The sequence below is a fragment of the Salvia hispanica genome, chromosome 2 (assembly GCF_029641045.1).
Source record: "Salvia hispanica isolate PSC_SH4W2 chromosome 2, Shi_PSC_v1, whole genome shotgun sequence".
Classification (NCBI taxonomy): Eukaryota; Viridiplantae; Streptophyta; class Magnoliopsida; order Lamiales; family Lamiaceae; genus Salvia; species Salvia hispanica.
In genome coordinates this window covers 27875002-27893651 of record NC_142693.1, presented here as the reverse complement: position 1 = coordinate 27893651, position 18650 = coordinate 27875002, and the positions used below count along the sequence as shown (strand labels likewise).

Below are 18650 nucleotides of genomic sequence, written 5' to 3'. Positions count from 1 at the left end.
CAAAAATTCGCCCCTGATGATTTTATTATCCTATTGATTTATGTTGATGATATGCTTATTGTTGGTCAAAATGTTTCCAAAATTCGCCAATTGAAGCAGGAGTTGAGCAAGTTCTTCGAAATGAAAGATTTCGGACCAGCGAAGAAAATGCTTGGGATAAGCATATCTAGAGACAGAAAGGAAAGGAAATTGTGGCTGTCACAAGAAAGGTACATTGACAAAGTTCTTGAGAGATTTCGAATGGAGAAGGCTAAGCCAATTAGCACTCCATTGGCGACGCATATGAAGTTGAGTAGCAGAGTCGCTCCACTAATGAAGAAAAGGAAGAAATGAGTAATGTTCCTTATTCTTCAGCTACTGGTAGTTTGATGTATGCTATGGTTTGTTCAAGACCCGATTTAGCTCATGCAGTTGGTGTAGTGAGCAGATTTCTCTCCAATCCAGGGAGAGAGCATTGGAATGCAATAAAGTGGATTTTGATATATCTTCATGATACTTCAGATTTAAAGCTTTGCTTTGGAGGTGGAAACTTGTTCTCACTGGTTATACAGATTCTGATTGGCTGGAGATGTTGATACCTTGAGGTCTGCTTCAGGGCTCTTGAATACTTTTGCAGGAGGAGTTGTCTCTTGGCAATCTAAATTGCAAAAAATGTGTTGCTTTGTCGACAACAAAAGCTGAGTTTGTTGCAGCTACGGAAGCGTGCAAAGAGTTGTTATTTTTGAAGAGGTTCTTGAAAGAACTTGGTTACTCTCAAGAAAGGTATGTCATACTTTGTGATAGTCAAAGTGCAATACATATTGCAAAGCATCCTAATTTTCATTCCAAGTCTAAACATATTGATGTGAAGTATCATTGGATACGTGATGTGCTTGATGAAAAGTTGATCGAACTTGAGAAGGTTCATACGGATGATAATGGCGATGATATGATGACACAGATTTTGCCGAGATGCAAGTTTGAAGTTTGTTGTTCTCTTGCCGGAATGGCAAGATACTCCACAAAGTTGTGAGAGGGGAGATTTGTTGGGTTAGGGCTCCCAACTTGTGGAAAAAAGACCCATATATTATTGGCTCATTTATTTACTTAAATAGGTCAATGGAGAACTTATAAATACCTATCAAGTGTGTAGGAGCCGCCACAATTGAGAGAAGAGAGAGAAAGAGAGAAAAACGTGTAGAAGGAAAGAAGGGGGAAAAGAGTGTTTTCCAAGTTTTTGCACTGTGCAGTCTCGGGTTTTGTCTTGATCGGAGGTTCAAACGTTGTCCGATCGACTTGATATTTGAACTGGATGTAGAAGACTCATGGTTATTCATTCTGACCGAAGGAAATTGAATTTTAACGGTTAGATCTTCAGTTATATATTTCTGAACGTGACTGCTGTTTCTTGAGATGTTTATTTCATCTATTTTGAAGTCGTATTGATTATCTAGTGCCTTCGTTGTGTTGTTAAGGATTAGATATCATTGTAAACTTCTTGGTTGTATTCTCTCCTTGGTGATATTGGATTTGGTAAACCGGTGGGTCTCGTGGTTTTTATCTCTTCACATTGAAGAGAGTTTTCCACGTAAAATTTTGGTATTGATATTTTCATTATCGTTTCTCATTATCATATTATTGATTCGTCCACATTAGGTGCTATTATATTGTGCTCCTATCATATTCTTGCAATAGGGGAGGTTTGTTGGGTGCAAACCTATCCCACATCGGATGAGTGAGGGAAGTTGGATTAGTATATAAGTGTTATCCATCCCTAATTAGTTTGAGGCCTTTTGGAGGTGACTCAAAAATAAATTCGTGTGGCTTGGCTCCACCCAAAGCGGACAATATCAAACTAATGTGTAGTCGATGATCCCAACAACTGGTATTAGAGCCAAGGTGGCTTTGGATCCCATCATCCACTTTGCATTTGCATTAACTGATCATGACCTTTCAAGCTGAGCGTCATCTCCACGTAATTTCGAAACTCATCATGTTCAATTTCTGCAGGCTCAATCATTGCTATGAAATTGTTGATATATGTTTGAGATAAAGAGCCTAGAAATTCATTATGGGATACATCAAAAACTTGCAACCTAGGAAATGTAAACTTGGTTCGTGAAGGAAAAGACATTTTTCCACCAAACTTGTTAGACCTCAACACTAGCACCCGAAGCTTGCCTAGGCGTTCCATCCAAAAGGGAAATTCATCTTGTATTCTATTATCTCCAATGTCGAGGCCTTCTAGAATTTGGCAATTGATTAAGGATTTAGGTAATCGTCCGTTGAATTTGTTATTACCCAAATTGATGGACTTAAGACGACAATCCATAGAAAAGGTAGATGGTATGAGGCCACTAAATTGATTTTGGTTTAGGTGAAAGATGGTCAATGATTTGCTGAAGTTTCTGAAACAATGCGGCAATCTTCCTTCCAAAGTATTATTCGAGAGAAGAAGATAAGCAAGGGATGACAACTTGCAGATGGAGGATGGGAGCTCAACATTAATTTGTTGGAAAAGAGATACAAGCCCAGCAGATTTGAAAGATTTCCGATTGTAGATGTAATTGGACCTTCAAACAATTTATTTGGAAGATAAAAGAAGGATCTAAATCAAACTTATTCAAATCGAAAATACACATGCATGGCATTTTACTAATCGTGTATTTGCTTTAGACCCCACCTACCTTTAGGAGGCCCATTTGTAAAATAGGTTCGTATTTACTATAAATAATAATAGACCCCACGTACCACCAACTCATTTCACTCACATTTGATTTAAAATTAATATGTAAAACTAAGATCCATATTCCATTAACTTGTTTCCACTCAGTTTTCTTATTTGAAACATAAAAGAAAGAAATAAATAAAATTTATTTATATTGAAAAATACACCTAACTGACATTTTAGTCATTGTAACAATATGGCGGTTATCTGCATTAGATATTAACATTTTACAGATATAACTCCCATAAATCAGAATGTTGGTTGTCAAGATGACCAATCTTTCATGAAATAACTCCCATAAGTGGGAATGTTTAAATAAAGTTAGCATAATTTTCAAATATAAAAGTGTTGGAGAAAATATCACTATTCACCCTAATGTATGAACTTTTCAATGTCCGTGTTCTAACACATCCAGATAGTTCATGTATGAACTTTTCAATCTGCCTAGCTTGCATAAAGGAAATCATAATAACAAAAAGTATTATAAAAATGAAATTATATGCTATGTATTCTGAGAGTTATAAAAATGCCAACAAGATTATTCTGAGAGCTCACCATTTAATTTGTTGGAAGAGAGATCTAAGGAATCCATATTTGAAAGATTTCCGATAGTGGATTGAATTATACCTTCAAACCATTTATTTGAAATATAAGAAGATATAAATCACATTTCTTTACATCTAAAATTGTACTCCACATGCATATCATGTTGTGAACTAAAGTAATACTCCATATTGTAGATAATAGCACCATTTAATTTGTTGGGATACTTGATGATAAAGCATTGTTTTCCATGTTCCCACTCAATCGGTTTATGACTTTCCATGTTACCTGAAAAGTTATCGGTTGAAAGCTTCAGCCACATCAATTTTTGTAGGTTTCCTATCTCTGGTGGGATGCTGCCTGAAAACGAATTATTATAGAGTTCCAGATACTTAGGTTTGTGAGCAATCCTATTTCTGATGGAAGTTCCCCACTGAATTCATTGTCTTCAATTTCTAGTGAGATTAGTTTTCTCCAACTCTTGAAGAAACGGGGCAATATTTCACCAGTCAGGCTATTCTCAGATAGAACCAAATAAGATAAATTGACCAGATTTGACAAGTATGGCGGCAATGGCCCCGAGAGGGAATTCTGGGATAAATCTAAGTAGGTCAGCTTGTTACACAGGCCGAGCTCTCGGGGAATGGAGGAATTAAAGCTGTTCCTTCGAAGATGTAGACTTCGGAGATTTGTGAGTAGGCCTATAGAATTGAAGGAGGGATTTCTCCTATTAACGAATTATTGTACAGCTCTAGATTTTGCAGGCTTGAAATAAGGTTTATTGAATCAAGAATGTTGCCAAAGAAGAAGTTGTCGCCAAGGCGAAGATCCTTCAACTTGGAGAGGTTAGTGATATTTGGTGACAGGGGGCCTTGAAAAGCATTTCTGGAGAGGTTAAGATATTCAAGTTTAACCAAATTGGTGAACAATGATTCAGGAATTTGGCCTGTGAAGGTGTTTTGAGACAAATCAAGAAAAGTAAGGTTGCGACAGGTGGTTATGAAGTGTGGTAATTCCAAGTTGAGTTCATTCCAACCAAGATCAAGGTGAGTTAGGAAAGGGAAAGTGGGAAATCGAGACCAGTCAGGAGTTTCAAAGTAATTAGCGCCCAAATCCAAGAGGCGCACCTTCTTCAGATTGCCAATCTGATATGGGATTTCTCCAACCATATAGTTGTCGGAGAAGCTCAGGTATTGAAGCTCTGTCAAGTGGCCGATCTCTGGTGGAATTGCACCGGCAAACAGATTGTGGGAGAGGTCCAAGAGAGTGAGGCTAGTGAGGTTGGCAAGAGCAACCGGTACGGAGCCGTTGAGAACATTCACACTAAGGTTGAAAGTGGTGAGATTCAGCAATGCAGTGAAATGAAACAGGTCCAATGTCCCTGCAATGGGTAGATTAATCCCAGAGACAGATCCCTCGTCGTTGCAGCGAATGCTGATCCATCTGCAGTGGTTGCTGATGTTGTTGACTGACCAAGACTCGAGAGAAGCAGAAGATGATAGGCTGGATTTCCATCTCATCAAAGCCTATGCTTCAGTTGTGGCTGCTCTTGAAAGACACAAACACAGTGTTAGGAGAGAAAGATATGTAAGAAAAAGGTATGCAGTTTTCATGGCTGATGTTTTTGTCTATCTACTCTGCCTCATTCATCTATTTATGTGCAAACAAGAAGAGCCTAGGAGATGCCCTTTTACTCAAAATTAAAATAATATATTCCAACAAATATGTCTGAAACTTTCTCCAATAACTTTTTTTCAAAGTCAAGTCAACTGCAAAGTGTGAAATTTCCATAATTGTGTTGCCCCACTGAAAATGAGGGAAGCATGGTGTTTGATGGGGTAGAGAAGTAGAAAACTTTTCAGCTTTTGCACTTGCAAATGAAATATTACACAAACAATAAAGTAAAAACAGAAACTGAAAAATAGGCACAGCCCTTGACACAAATGAATCAAGCCCGACACCGGGTAAGACAAAAATCCATATAATTGTATTATATAAATTAACTCTAACAATAAAGATTTAAACGTGTTTGAAGTTTGAGCACACATGGCTCAGCAAGTCAGCTTTAATAATTTATTTACATACACAAAAAAAAAGAAAAAGAAATTTGGGTACTTTACTCAGCTTTCTATTGCAAAGGACAGATTACACTCACATAATGAAGTAAACACAAAAACAAGAATTTTAGATATAATAAACATGTTATTTGGGCAGCCTAAATAAATGGAAACACATAGTAAGTTTCTTGGAGTGGTGGTCCAATTATTTTTCAAAATAATGTGAAATGACTAAATTTTGGAAAAATAGACAAAGACTATTCACAATGCATATAATATCTTTTGAGTTGGTCATATAAGTTATATGCAATGGGACCAAGAGCAGTGACACTAAGAGAATGGACTTTGAACTAAGCAGAAATCCAACTTGCAAGTTTGAAAGACAAATGAAGAAAGTGAAGTGCGACTAAGTTATGATCACAAATAATGTACAAATTGTTTGAAATAGTTCATCTCAAGATAATGTCGCAATGGAGGTTTTAATCTTGGGCTTTTATTTTTGGGCCTTGTAAAATGGAAGTGCAATGAGAATTATGTTGGAGAAAGTTCTTTCATTTGGGCTTATACAAATATGGTTTAATCAGACGAGTTCATCAATTTTATAAAAATATTTCATCTCAAATTTAGATCAGGTGACGGCTAAATATTCTAAACTTTAATAAATTAGACTCATCAACTTTTCTGCGGGACGGATTTAAAACTAGTTCTTTGAAATACTACAAAACAAATTTTAGCTTAAGAACATATTACAAATTCTAAATTTAAAATCGAGTACGACCACATATTAAAGTTAACTAATTACACAAAACCGAACAGTTCCTACACACCAATGCAAAATTCAATCTTCTTCTTCATTGATAAGCAAAAAAAAGCGTTATTTTAAGTAATTAAAAGCCATATAACAAGGAAAAGGGAGCAATCAAGCACATCGCTATCACCTAACACCTACCAACTCAAACAACATAAACTATCAAAATTAGCTCATAAATATCACACTAATTAGTGAATTAACACATAAACCACTCATCAAAACACTTCAATTTCCCATTCCCATGCTAAAAAACAATAATTGAGCTAAGTGAGAAATTAGGGTAAATTCACAATTCTCAAAATTCACAAAAACTACGAAGCTTCTAGAACAATTCAAGCAGAGAGGTGCGAGATAAGCGAAGAATCTAACCTTTATAGAAAAAGTGAGAGAGCGAAGCTCGTAGAGAGACTCAACTGAGACAGTATTGACGCTTTTTTGTTTCTTTATCGATTTTCCTTTTGCAGATTATTTATTTACTGTCGTTCCTAAACAAATCACCCAACGACTGTTTAAAATGTAACAAATATTTTTCAATTTTTTAAAAGATTTAATAATAGCACTATCATTTTAACGTAAGGTCTTAATTTTGTAATTTGAGTCTCATAATAGCACTATCATTTGCATTTGCACTAGAGTAAAACTTATTTGTTGATAGTGTAGAATAATGTATTGGTCAATCTACCTTTGATTCAATTATATTATGTCAAACTAATTGAATGAAGCGGAAATGCTAATTTTTAAGATACTAGTAAATCAAAAAAATAGATAAAATTAAAACTCTAATTTTAATATATTAGGATTAAATTAAATCGATAAAATGAAAAAAAAAATCTCATAGCAACATTGACTAGACGAGAACGATGTTTATGAATAGTATTTGTATATGGCATGTAATTTCTTTTTTTTCATTATATACATTTGAAGGTAAAATTAAACAGTAAATTCGGTGTTCTCCTGAGCCTTTGATCGAACATATGTGGTGCAAACTGTTCACTTGTGTTATTTTATAGAGCACATTGTGTATTGCTCTACTGCTTGATTGAGTTCTAATCTCAGCCTCGACACTATTTTATTAGTTATGATATACAATTAATAACAGATAGGCTAGATTATTTTTTTCAAAATACAGAACACAATTTAGCAATACTTCACAAAATTTATTAAAGATAGTAAACAAACCGAGAAGTAGCAATTTAAAAGGTAAAAAGAAATAGAAAACACAACTCAAACACAAGCAGTAGTTCTAAATCAAACACAAGAAAATCACACAATTCTCCTTTGGCTTTGAATCAAGTTCCCCAGCGGGTTCGTGTAGCTCGGTTGCGTCTCTTCTTCGTCTTATATTGATATCCAACCCTGAAAAAGAATTCCACCAACCATCTTGGCCTTCCACTTCTTATAATCATGTAACCAATTCCAATCCCAACTACAAATCCACTTCCATATCCCATCACAACACATCGCCACCCAAATCCGTCTATAAATCCATTTTCATCTATCTTCTTCTTCAGCAGGCTGTAGCTGTATTGATTTCCCATCATCCTCTTTGCATTTTCTCGTCAACGGAACTCCACACAATCCCAAGTTTCCCATATATGAATCATTCTCAAATGTGGAAAACTGATTAGACTGCGGTATTTGCCCAACAAGATTGTTCGTTGAAAGGTTTAATTTCGCAAGAAACGTCAACCTTGTCAATTCATTCGGAATTTCTCCATCCAATTTGTTTGTAGACAAGTCCAACGATTCGTGTTCACTCATATTTCTAAGAGATGAAGGAATATGTCCTGTAAGGGTATTGTGGGACAAATTCAAGTATCTAAGAATCTTGAGATTTCCTATGGAAGGTGGAATAGTTCCAGTAAATCTATTGGAGGATAAGTCAAGTGTTGTGAAGGTGTCCAATAGTCTATCAATTAACCGATCTTGTCCTTTCAAGATGAGCCTCATCTCCAAGTCACTTTGAAACTCATCATATTCAATTTCTACTGGCTCAATCATTGCTCTGAAATTGTTGAAATAGCTTTGAGGTAGAGAGCCCATAAATTCATTATGGGATACATCTAATACTTGCAACTTAGGAAATGGAAACTTGGTTCGAGAAAGAAGCGACATGTTACCACCAAACTTGTTAGACCTCAAAACTAGCACTCGAAGCTCACGTAAGCGTTCCATCCAGAATGGAAATTCGTCCTTTATTATATTATTTCCAATGTCGAGACCCTTTAGACTTTGACAGTTGGTTAAGGATTTAGGTAATCGTCTGTGGAATTTGTGATCACCTAAATTAATGGACATAAGATTAAAATCCTTAAAAAATGTAGATGGAATGAGGCCGCTAAATTGATTTTTGTTGAGATGAAAGACAGTCAAAGATCCGATGCAGTGTGGCAGTCTTCCTTCCAAAGTATTATTTGAGAGAAGAAGAATACGAATGGCTGACATGCAGATGGAGGATGAGAGTTCACCATTTAAATTGTTGGAAGAGAGATATAAGAACTCCAGATTTGAAAGATTTCCGATTGTGGATGGTATTGGACCTTAAAACAAGTATATTTGAAAGATAAACGAAGGATAAGAATCAAATCGAAAAATACGCATGCATGCCATTTTACTCATCCTAACAATGTTTGTTATCCGCTTTAGATATAAAAGTGTTGGCAAAAATATCACTATTCTGCCTAGCTTGCATATTATGATATTTATAAAATGCCCAACAAAATTATTCAATGGATGTCAAGTTACAGATGGAGAATGGGAGCTCACCATTCAAGTTGTTGGAAGAGAGCGATAAGTGATGCAGATTTGAAAGATTTCCAATGGCGGATGGTATTGGACCTTCAAACAATTTATTTGCAATATAAATCAAATATCTTTATATCAAAAAAATGCACATGCATGGAATTTCATATTGTTGGAAATAAATCAAGGAAGATTGGAAGAAATCTCGGGATTGATTGAAGATTGATTCTTGTGAATATTTTTCCTGATTTATAGCTAGGGTAAATCTTTCCTTGTGTAGACAATTTTTAGCCTATTTAGGCGTGTAAAGGCCTCATAAACGATAACCCAGTTGAATATATACAAAACGGCATTATTCAGCATGGCATCAGAGTTAAGGCTCAGAAAATATTCATCATAGCCATACACCTTATCTCGGCTAGAAGGCGACAACCACCAAACCTGCAAGATGGCAGGAGATGAAGATGTTAAATCCGAAGGCGACAACCACAAAACCGACGATAACAGAATCAAAACGATCAAGAATGTTACAATTGCATTCAAGCTCAATGGAAAGAACTACCCCTGTGGGCTCGGCTAATGAAAGTAGCCATTGGAAGCAGAAGGGCGCTGAGACACATTACTGGAGTGCCAGCGCCCCCAGAACCGACGGACAAGGAGTACATCGAATGGGAGGAGACTGATCTGGTCGTGTTCTCCTGGATTGTGGACAATATCGAGATCGATATTGTTGGAGATTTTGCGCATCACCAAAGCGCAAAAGGCATTTGGGAAAGCTTGGCCGTGACTTATGAAAGCACATCCGATCCATATCTCATATATGAATTAGATGACAAAATCAGTCAGACCGTCCAAGGAGACATGGATCTGGAGACCTACTGGAGGACCCTGCATGATGTGTGGGTCACGATCGATCGGTGCCAAGAGAAGCCAATCGATTGTTGCGATAAAGGAGTATGCCAATATCGGAGACACACCAACACACTAAGGCTTCACAAGTTCTTGAGGGGACTGAATCCCCAATTTGAAGGAATCAGACGGGATATTCTGAAAGAAAGTCCGGTGCCCTCAGTCGACGTCGCATACGGGTGGGTGAAGCGGGAAGCCACACGGCTCAAGATTATGCCGCCGGCGAACTCCAACCCAACCGGCGCAACAAACGGGGATCCATCATCGGGCGGAGTAGGTTTCGGATTCGGAGCCCGAAACACACGATTCCCACCTCAATCGGCACCACCACGATTTGGACAGCAGCCACCACGCCCCGCCGCCGCCAACAACCGCCGCGGAAATAAACCGGACAAATCCAAGTTGTGGTGCTCTCACTGTGGGATGAACAAACACACTCACGAGAATTGTTTCCAGTTGGTCGGTTTTCCGGAGTGGTGGTATGAGAATCAGAAGGCGAAGGCCAAATTGGCCATCGGAGTTGAAGAAGGCAGCGGTGGAAATCACCACACACCGACTGGAGCTGGCAACCGCAAGGGAGCCAACGCTAGGGGAAGGAACGGAGATGCCGACGTCTCACACGGCGGCGGTGGCAGACGGGGTGAGGAGATCGGAGAAGCTGCTTTCGCAAGGATGGGGGGAGGAGGCGGCGTGAGATCCGTCGAGAATGGAGGTAATGGGCTAGGAATTAAAAAACCTTGCCCATCTTATGATTCAACCCCTTTTAGTTTATGTGAATTGCAAAATATACCCCATCCTGATAATATGTTTCTATCTGCCCCCATGTGTATTAACAATTCTGAATTTCAACCCCAGACTTTAGGAGATTCGATTATTACGCCCAATAGGTTTGAAATGTTGAGTGAATTACATATTGCTTGTAATGTACAATATGAACCTAGTGGGAAGGAGACAGGGTGGATTTTTGATTGTAGGGCAACTGATACCATGACCCACGAAAAAAATGATTTTGTGAATTTTAGTGGGTCTAAGAAAAAGTCAAATTCAGACTGCAGATGGAGAGTTAACCTCAGTGGAAGGAAGTGGAACAATTGAAATTTCACCAACTTTAAAGTTGTCAAATTGCCTATATGTTCCGAAATTATCACATAAGTTGATGTCCATTAGTCATGTGACGAAGGAATTAAATTGTACATTACTGATGCATCCAAATTTTTGTGTATTACAGGATATCAGGACGAGGAGGATAATTGGGCGTGGCATTGAGCGTCAAGGCCTCTACTATGTTGACGAGATGGCTCACCAAGGCAGTACCGCGATGCTAGCTCACGGATCTGCATCTCGAGAAGCTTGGTTGTGGCATCGACGATATGGTCACCCGTCACCTGGTTATTTTAAATTGCTTTTTCCCAAGTTTTCTCATCTTAAGAACATTGATTGTGAGTCTTGTGTTTTGGCGAAAAGCCACAGACAGTCATTTAAATCTACTGAAACCCGAGTTAAAACTCTTTTTTCCTTGATTCATGCTGATGTGTGGGGCCCTGCGCCTGTTATTGGTGATCACGATTTTAAGTATTTTTTAATTTTTGTGGATGATTGCTCTAGAATGACATGGATATATTTCTTGAAAAATAAATCTGAAGTTTATGAAAATTTTGTCATCTTTTTTAATTTGATTCAAACGCAGTTTCAAACCACTATTCGAACACTTAGATCGGATAATGGAAGAGAATTTGTTAATAAGGAGATGCCAGATTTTTTCAAAAAAAGGGGTTTAATACACCAAACATCTTGTGCTTATAACCCCCAACAAAATGGAGTGGCAGAGAGGAAAAACAGAATTATTTTGGAGGTTACCCGAGCTTTGTTTTTTTGACTCCAAAGTCCCCAAATTTTTGTGGCCTGAGGCAATTACCTCTGTGTATTTAATCAATCGTCTTCCTACAAAAATCCTGAACATGAAAACACCTCTTCAGACTCTATCTATGAAAGCCAAGGTACCCGAACCACTTACCTTACCCCTAAAAATCTTTGGGTGTTCCGTATATGTCCATGTACCTAAACATGAAAGAAACAAATTTTCCGCATGCTCTTTAAAATGTGTCTTTTTGGGATATGGGATACATCAGAAAGGTTATAGGTGCTTTGATCCCTCTTCTAGGAAAATTATAACCACGATGAATTGTAATTTCTTAGAGTGTGAATACTGCCGCCGAGCCCGTCTTGTCTCATGCAGAGCCTCCTCAACCGCCTCCGTCTGACAATCCTCCTCCAGTGATATTTAAGGTAATACCTGGCACTGGATCAGATTGTACAATTATTCCTAATGACTCTTCGACAGACATTATGGAGAATGCAGCTGTAGATGGAGACACAGGGCAATACATACTTCCCTTACGAACTACAAGAGGGATCCCACCCAAGAGGTACAGTCCAGAACGGGTCTCTAAGAGAAGCAGATACTCAGTGGCGAACCTTGCTAAGGCTAACCTGACCGAGATGGCAAGGGCATTTACTGCTGCCCTATATGAAGAAGAAGAAATTCCCGGAACTGCTGAAGAAGCTATGAAAATTAAGCATTGAAGGGATGCAATGGTAGTTGAAATGAAGGCACTGTTGAAAAATAAGACTTGGGAGAAATGCACGAGACCTGAGGGATCCAGACTAGTTGGATGTCGCTGGGTATTCACAATCAAAAGAAGACCAGATGGGTCCATTGAACGCTACAAGGCGAGGTTAGTGGCAAAGGGGTACACTCAGACGTATGGAGTTGATTATGCAGAAACCTTCTCACCAGTGGCCAAGATGAGCACCATTCGAGTCCTTTTTTCGATTGCTGCAAACAAGGAGTGGCCACTACATCAATTTGATGTGACGAACGCCTTCCTGCATGGGGAACTAACAAAGCCAATCTACATGGAGGCCCCTCCTGGCTTTGGTGGAGATTTTAAAGGGCATGAAGTGTGTAAGCTCAAGAAGACTCTCTATGGCTTAAAGCAATCTCCTAGAGCATGGTTCGGGAGATTTACTGAGGTAATGAAGAAGTATGGGTACATGCAAAACAACTCAGATCATACCCTATTCCTCAAGAAGAGGGATGGAAAGATTACTTGTTTGATCATTTACGTAGATGATATGATTTTGACTGGAGATGATGAGGAGGAGATAATTCTGTTGAATAAGAACTTATTCACTGAGTTCGAAATGAAAGACTTGGGACTTCTCAGGTATTTTCTGGGAATTGAAGTATTGCGATCCAAGAAGGGAATATTCATAAACCAGAGGAAGTATGTCTTGGATCTTCTAGCTGAAACAGGAATGTTGGATTGCAAGCCTGCTGAGACGCCGATGATGCAGAATCATGGCCTGCAACTGATCGAGGGATCAAAGCTCACGAACCAGACTAGATACCAGCGTCTCGTGGGTAAGCTGATATACCTCTCCCACACTAGGCCTGATATTGCCTATGGAGTTGGAATAGTCAGTCAGTTTATGCACAAGCCTCAGACTGATCACTGGGAAGCAGTATTGAGAATTGTGCGATACTTGAAGGGAACCCCAGGATATGGGATTCTGTTTGAAAAACATGGTCATATGGAAATATTGGGGTTTACAGATGCTGACTGGGCTGGGAATCCAAATGATCGAAAATCTACAGCGGGGTATCTTACATTTGTTGGAGGGAATCTGGTGACTTGGCGGAGCAAGAAGCAGAAAGTGGTGGCACTATCTAGTGCCGAGGCAGAATTTCGGGGAATTAAGAGTGGTTTGATTGAGATCTTGTGGTTGAGAAAGCTTATGACAGAAATGGGACTGATGTCCCAACACTCGTGCAAACTTTTTTGTGACAACAAGGCAGCTATCAGCATATCTGAGAACCCAGTACAACATGATCGGACGAAGCATGTCGAGGTGGATCGACACTTTATTAAGGAGAACATAGAGGCGAAGATTGTGGATCTTCCTTTTGTTAGATCAGTTGATTCGAGGAGCTTCCACAACGTATTGGACAAGTTAAAAATGGGTGATCGCATTGTTTAACTTGAGGGGGAGTGTTGGAAATAAATCAAGGAAGATTGGAAGAAATCTCGGGATTGATTGAAGATTGATTCTAGTGAATATTTTTCCTGATTTATAGCTAGGGTAAATCTTTCCTTGTGTAGATAATTTGTAGCCTATTTAGGCGTGTAAAGGCCTCATAAACGATAACCCAGTTGAATATATACAAAACGGCATTATTCAACACATATGTCTGTTATTTGTTTTAGATATTCACATTTGACAGTAGAGAGCCCACAAATGCAATACGAGAAAGCATTTTTGTCACTATCGTATCCCGATGAATGGATATTCGGGTCCAATCTGCCTAGCTCGCATGTAGGAAATCACTATATCAATATGTTCTACAAAAGACATAAAATTTTAGGTGTTGTGAGATTTAATTAAAATGTCACTACTTATTATTATGACATCTTGCATATGAGTAACTCAAAGAATAGAATAAGATTATTTAAGATATGTCATGTTGCAGATGGGGGATGAGAGCTCACCATTTAATTTGTTGGAAGAGAGACCTAAGTACTCCAGATTTATAAGATTCCCAATGATGGATGGTATTTGACCTTCAAACAATTTATTTGATAGATAAATAAGGATATAAATCAAATTTCTCTACATCTAAAAGTGCATGCGTAGCATTTTACCAACATTGACTATTTTACTCATATATGCATGTCTACTATTTGCATTATTGGTATTGAAATGTATACATAATGTTTAACATTTAGGAGAGAATAAGAGATCATTTAATGATATGTGCAAGTTGCAAATTAATGCTATAATGCAGAGAACGACCGCTAAGTATAGATTATTCTCAATGGTTGATGGAAAAAGTTATTCTAATGACAATTTTAGATGCAGAAAGATACGAATTAATCAATCATATTTATTTCTAAAAATTCACATAGAACTTATCCAATAAAGAGCATATATTTTACTTTATATGAATCTATTGATTATTTGCATTATGGAATAACTCATATTGAACTTTTTAATGTTTGTGCTCTAACATAAACTATTTAGACAGAAAAGAGATTGCAAGAATATGCTTAAATTAAGATTATACAAGAGTTAGAAATCATGCCTATTAAAGCATTGTTCCCAAGCCTTAAGTGTGTCAGTGCTTTCATGTTCTGAATTTCCGAATAAAATGCACCACAAAGTGTGTTACTTGATAGGTCAATGGTATGCAAAGAAGATATGTTGAAAACGGCTGACGGCAAAGACCCTGACAATTCGTTCGCGCTCGTGTCCAACCGTTGTAAATTAGCAAGATGACCAATCTCTTGTTGAATAACTCCTACAAATCAAAATGTTTACCTAAAGTTAGTATTTTATAGGAAAATATACTTAAAATTAGTTAGTAGTCCAAATAATAATTTTATTAATAACATTACTATCTAATCATTTGTGTGTATGAGCAAGAGAGTGCTAGACAAAATATTTATTGTGATACATATGAGTTACAAACAAACATATTTATTAGATGTATTAGGTTATGAGGCGATGATGTTACTAAACTGGTGGCTATAGCTGAATAATAAATCATACCACTTAGAAAATTATCTGAAAGCCATAATTGAATGAGCTTTGTCATATTCCACACTTCTCTTGGGATTGATTCGCTAAGTTTGTTATAAGACAAATCCATCTCCTTCAACTTCTTAAGAAAGCCAATTTCTATGGGAATAGTACCTAAAATGAATAAAATTATCAGTCAAGTAAACAACATGATTATATAGAAAACACCATGCATTTGGAAATGGATAATGTGCATATGGATTTGATAAGTGAAGCAATTTACTTATTACTTTTTCAACAACGAGGACATGGTCTATTAGAATTGATAATCAAGATTAAGCTGAAAATTAGTTATATTTTCAATATAGATATAAGATCATACCTCTTAGATTGCTATCAGCAAGGTCTAGTGTCTTAAGGTGTGTGATGTTCCCAATTTGTGTAGGCATGTCCACTAAAGTTGTTGGTTGACAAGTCAAAAATCTCAAGTTGTGGACATTCAACCAAACTCACCGGTATTTCTCCTTCCAAGTTGTTTCGGGACAGCTGAAGTTCTTCGAGTCTTGGAAGGTTGTTATATCTGCAAATATCCTTTGGTACGGTACCATGGAAATAGTTCTCGCTCAAATCTAGCGAAACGAGAAAAGAAAGATTTCCAATTTCTGGTGTGATGCAACCTTTGAGTCTCTTATAGTTGAGATGTAAATGAGTCACTCTACTATTAGATGAATCACAAGTAACTCCTTTCCATGTACAAATAGAGGTTCCGGTGGTCCAATTGTTTTTCAAAATCTTGTGAGGATCAGAAGTGATGAGGGATTTAAAGGCAAGAAGTGCAGACTCATCATCGGTATTGATTTGATGAGTAGTAGCAAACTAAGACAAGAACACAATAGGAGTAGGGAAAGTATGAAAAATGGGGAATTAACTCTCTCCGTATTGAAATTGTAGTGATGTGTGCGATCAAGAAGCAGCCAATAAATATGAATGAAAGCTTCTCCAGTTACATTTTTTCAAGTCTAAGTCAATTTCAAAGTGTAAAATTTTCGCAGTGCTAATTGTAATAATGTGCTAAGAAGAAAAATACTGGCAATTTTAATGTTGCAATTTCAAATCCAAGAAGAAGTGATTTATATTTAAATTTAAAATAATCTTTTCCAAGTCAAGCCAACTGCAAGTTTAAAATCACCAAACTTTTGTTGCCCCACTAGAAAATGAGGAAGCTTGGTCTTTGATGGGGTAGGGAAGTGGAAAATTGGTCAGCTTGCACTTGCAAAGGAAATACTCCTTCTGGCCCAAGATAGTTTAGTCGTATTCTTCAGGGCTATCCAAAGATAGTGAAGTCATTTTTATTTTTCTGACATCACTTAAATTTATTCTCCGTCATATTTTACCATCCTTTTCTCTCTTACTTCATTCTCCCTCGTGAAAAAGAGAAGACGCACAAGCTCCCATAGCCTTATGATAACAAATATATGGAAAAACTAAGAGAAAGAGAACAAAATTAACCAATTCAAATTCTAATTGCAAATGCCGACTGCTAAATGCTAATTGAAGTGATGTGTTCAAACAAGAAGCCTAGGAGATTCCCTTTTATTCAAAATCAAAATAATATATTCCAATAAATATGACTGAAAGCTTCTCCAATTACATTTTTTCAAAGTCAAGACAATTTCAAAGTGTAAATTTTTCATAGTGCTAATTGTAATAATGTGCTAAGAAGAAAAATACTGGCAATTTTAAGGTTGCAATTTCAATTCCAAGAAGAAGTGATTTATATTTAAATCTAAAATAATACTTCCTCCATCCAAAAAAAATAGATCACTTTGTGTATGACGCGGGTTTTAGTGTAGAATTGGTAAAGTAAGAGAAAGGAGGAGAAAAAGTAGGTAAAGTAAGAGAGATAGGGAGAAAAAGTGAGTAAAGTATGAGAGAGGGAAGAAAAAGTGGGAAAAGTATGAGAGATAAAATTTCTATTTTTAGAAATGAGACTATTTTTTGTGGACGTCCCAAAATGGCAAAATGAGTCTATTTTTTTTAGACGGAAGGAGTAAGTATTTTCTATGTCAAGTCAACTGGGAAGTAATCAAACACATCACTAGCCACTAACACCCACGAACTCCAAGAGCATAAATTATCAAAATTAGCACACAAATATCACACATATTAGTAAATTAACACATAAAACACTAATCGAAACACTTCAAGGTCCCATTCTGATACGAGCGTACCTTTATTAATTAGTTAGTTTTGATTTACCTTATATTTCTCATATTTGATTAGATATTATTAGATTTGTTTTAGGATATTCTTGTATCCCCACATATTATAAATATGTGTGGAGTATTCCATAACATTAATCAATAAGAATATCAATATTCTTTCATTCTTTTCTCCAAAGAGAGAAACCGTCGTGCTCGACGGGCACTCGCCCGCGACAGACATTAATCGATCGCCGATCTACGGACGCCGATTAACCCAATTGGAGGTTTATCCTATCACATTCCCATGCTCAAAAGCCATAATTGAGCTAAGTGAGAAATTAGGGTTTATTCGCAATTCAGCGCTTCCTCAAAATTAACTGAAATCACAAAGCTTCTAGAACAATTGAAGCAGAGAGGTAGGAGCTGATCGAAGAATCTAATGATACAGAAAAAAATAGTAGAAAATGAAATCCATCTCGTTAAAGAAACAAACTACAAAAGAAAGGCTGACTAATTTTTGTTAATGAATCAAAATGGAGCGCATTGTAGCTTGATACTTCACAAACTTTATTATAGATACCAAGCAAAACGACAGAAGTAGCAAACTTTATTATATATACCAATTCCAATCCCAATTGTGAATCCACTTCCATATCCTATCACAACACATCTCCAATCAAATCCATCTATGAATTCATATTCATCACCCTCTTCTTCTCCAGGCTGCATCGATATCCCTTCATCCTCTTTGCATTTTCTCGTCAACGGAAGTCCACATAATCCCAAGTTTCCCATATATGAATCATTCTCAAATGTGGAGAACTGATCGGATCGTGATATTTGCCCCAACAAGATTGTTCATTGAAAGGTTTAATTTCACCAGAAATGTCAAACTTGTCAATTCACTTGGAATTTCTCCATCCAGTTTATTTGTTGACAAGTCGAACGATTCGAGTTGGCTTGGCTTAATTAATACATTTTTTGCCAATAAATTCAATTGAAGCCTTTGCCATGCATCAGTAAACCAACTGAAAATGAAAGTTAATGGGCCAGCTTGCCATTGACTTGACTTGGAATTCTTCAACAAGAGTCAGTGA

The 18650-nt window shown here is 37.2% G+C and overlaps 3 pseudogenes; all 3 read right to left on the bottom strand.

The window, feature by feature from the left end:
* Nucleotides 1–1894: 1894 nt before the first annotated feature.
* Nucleotides 1895–2894, bottom strand: LOC148932036 (receptor-like protein 7; annotated as a pseudogene).
* Nucleotides 2895–3319: 425 nt separating this feature from the next.
* On the bottom strand, nt 3320–4880 carry LOC148932035 (uncharacterized; annotated as a pseudogene).
* A 2504-nt stretch (nt 4881–7384) lies between these two features.
* LOC148932034 (uncharacterized) lies at nt 7385–18348 on the bottom strand (annotated as a pseudogene).
* Between the last annotated feature and the right edge of the window lie 302 nt (nt 18349–18650).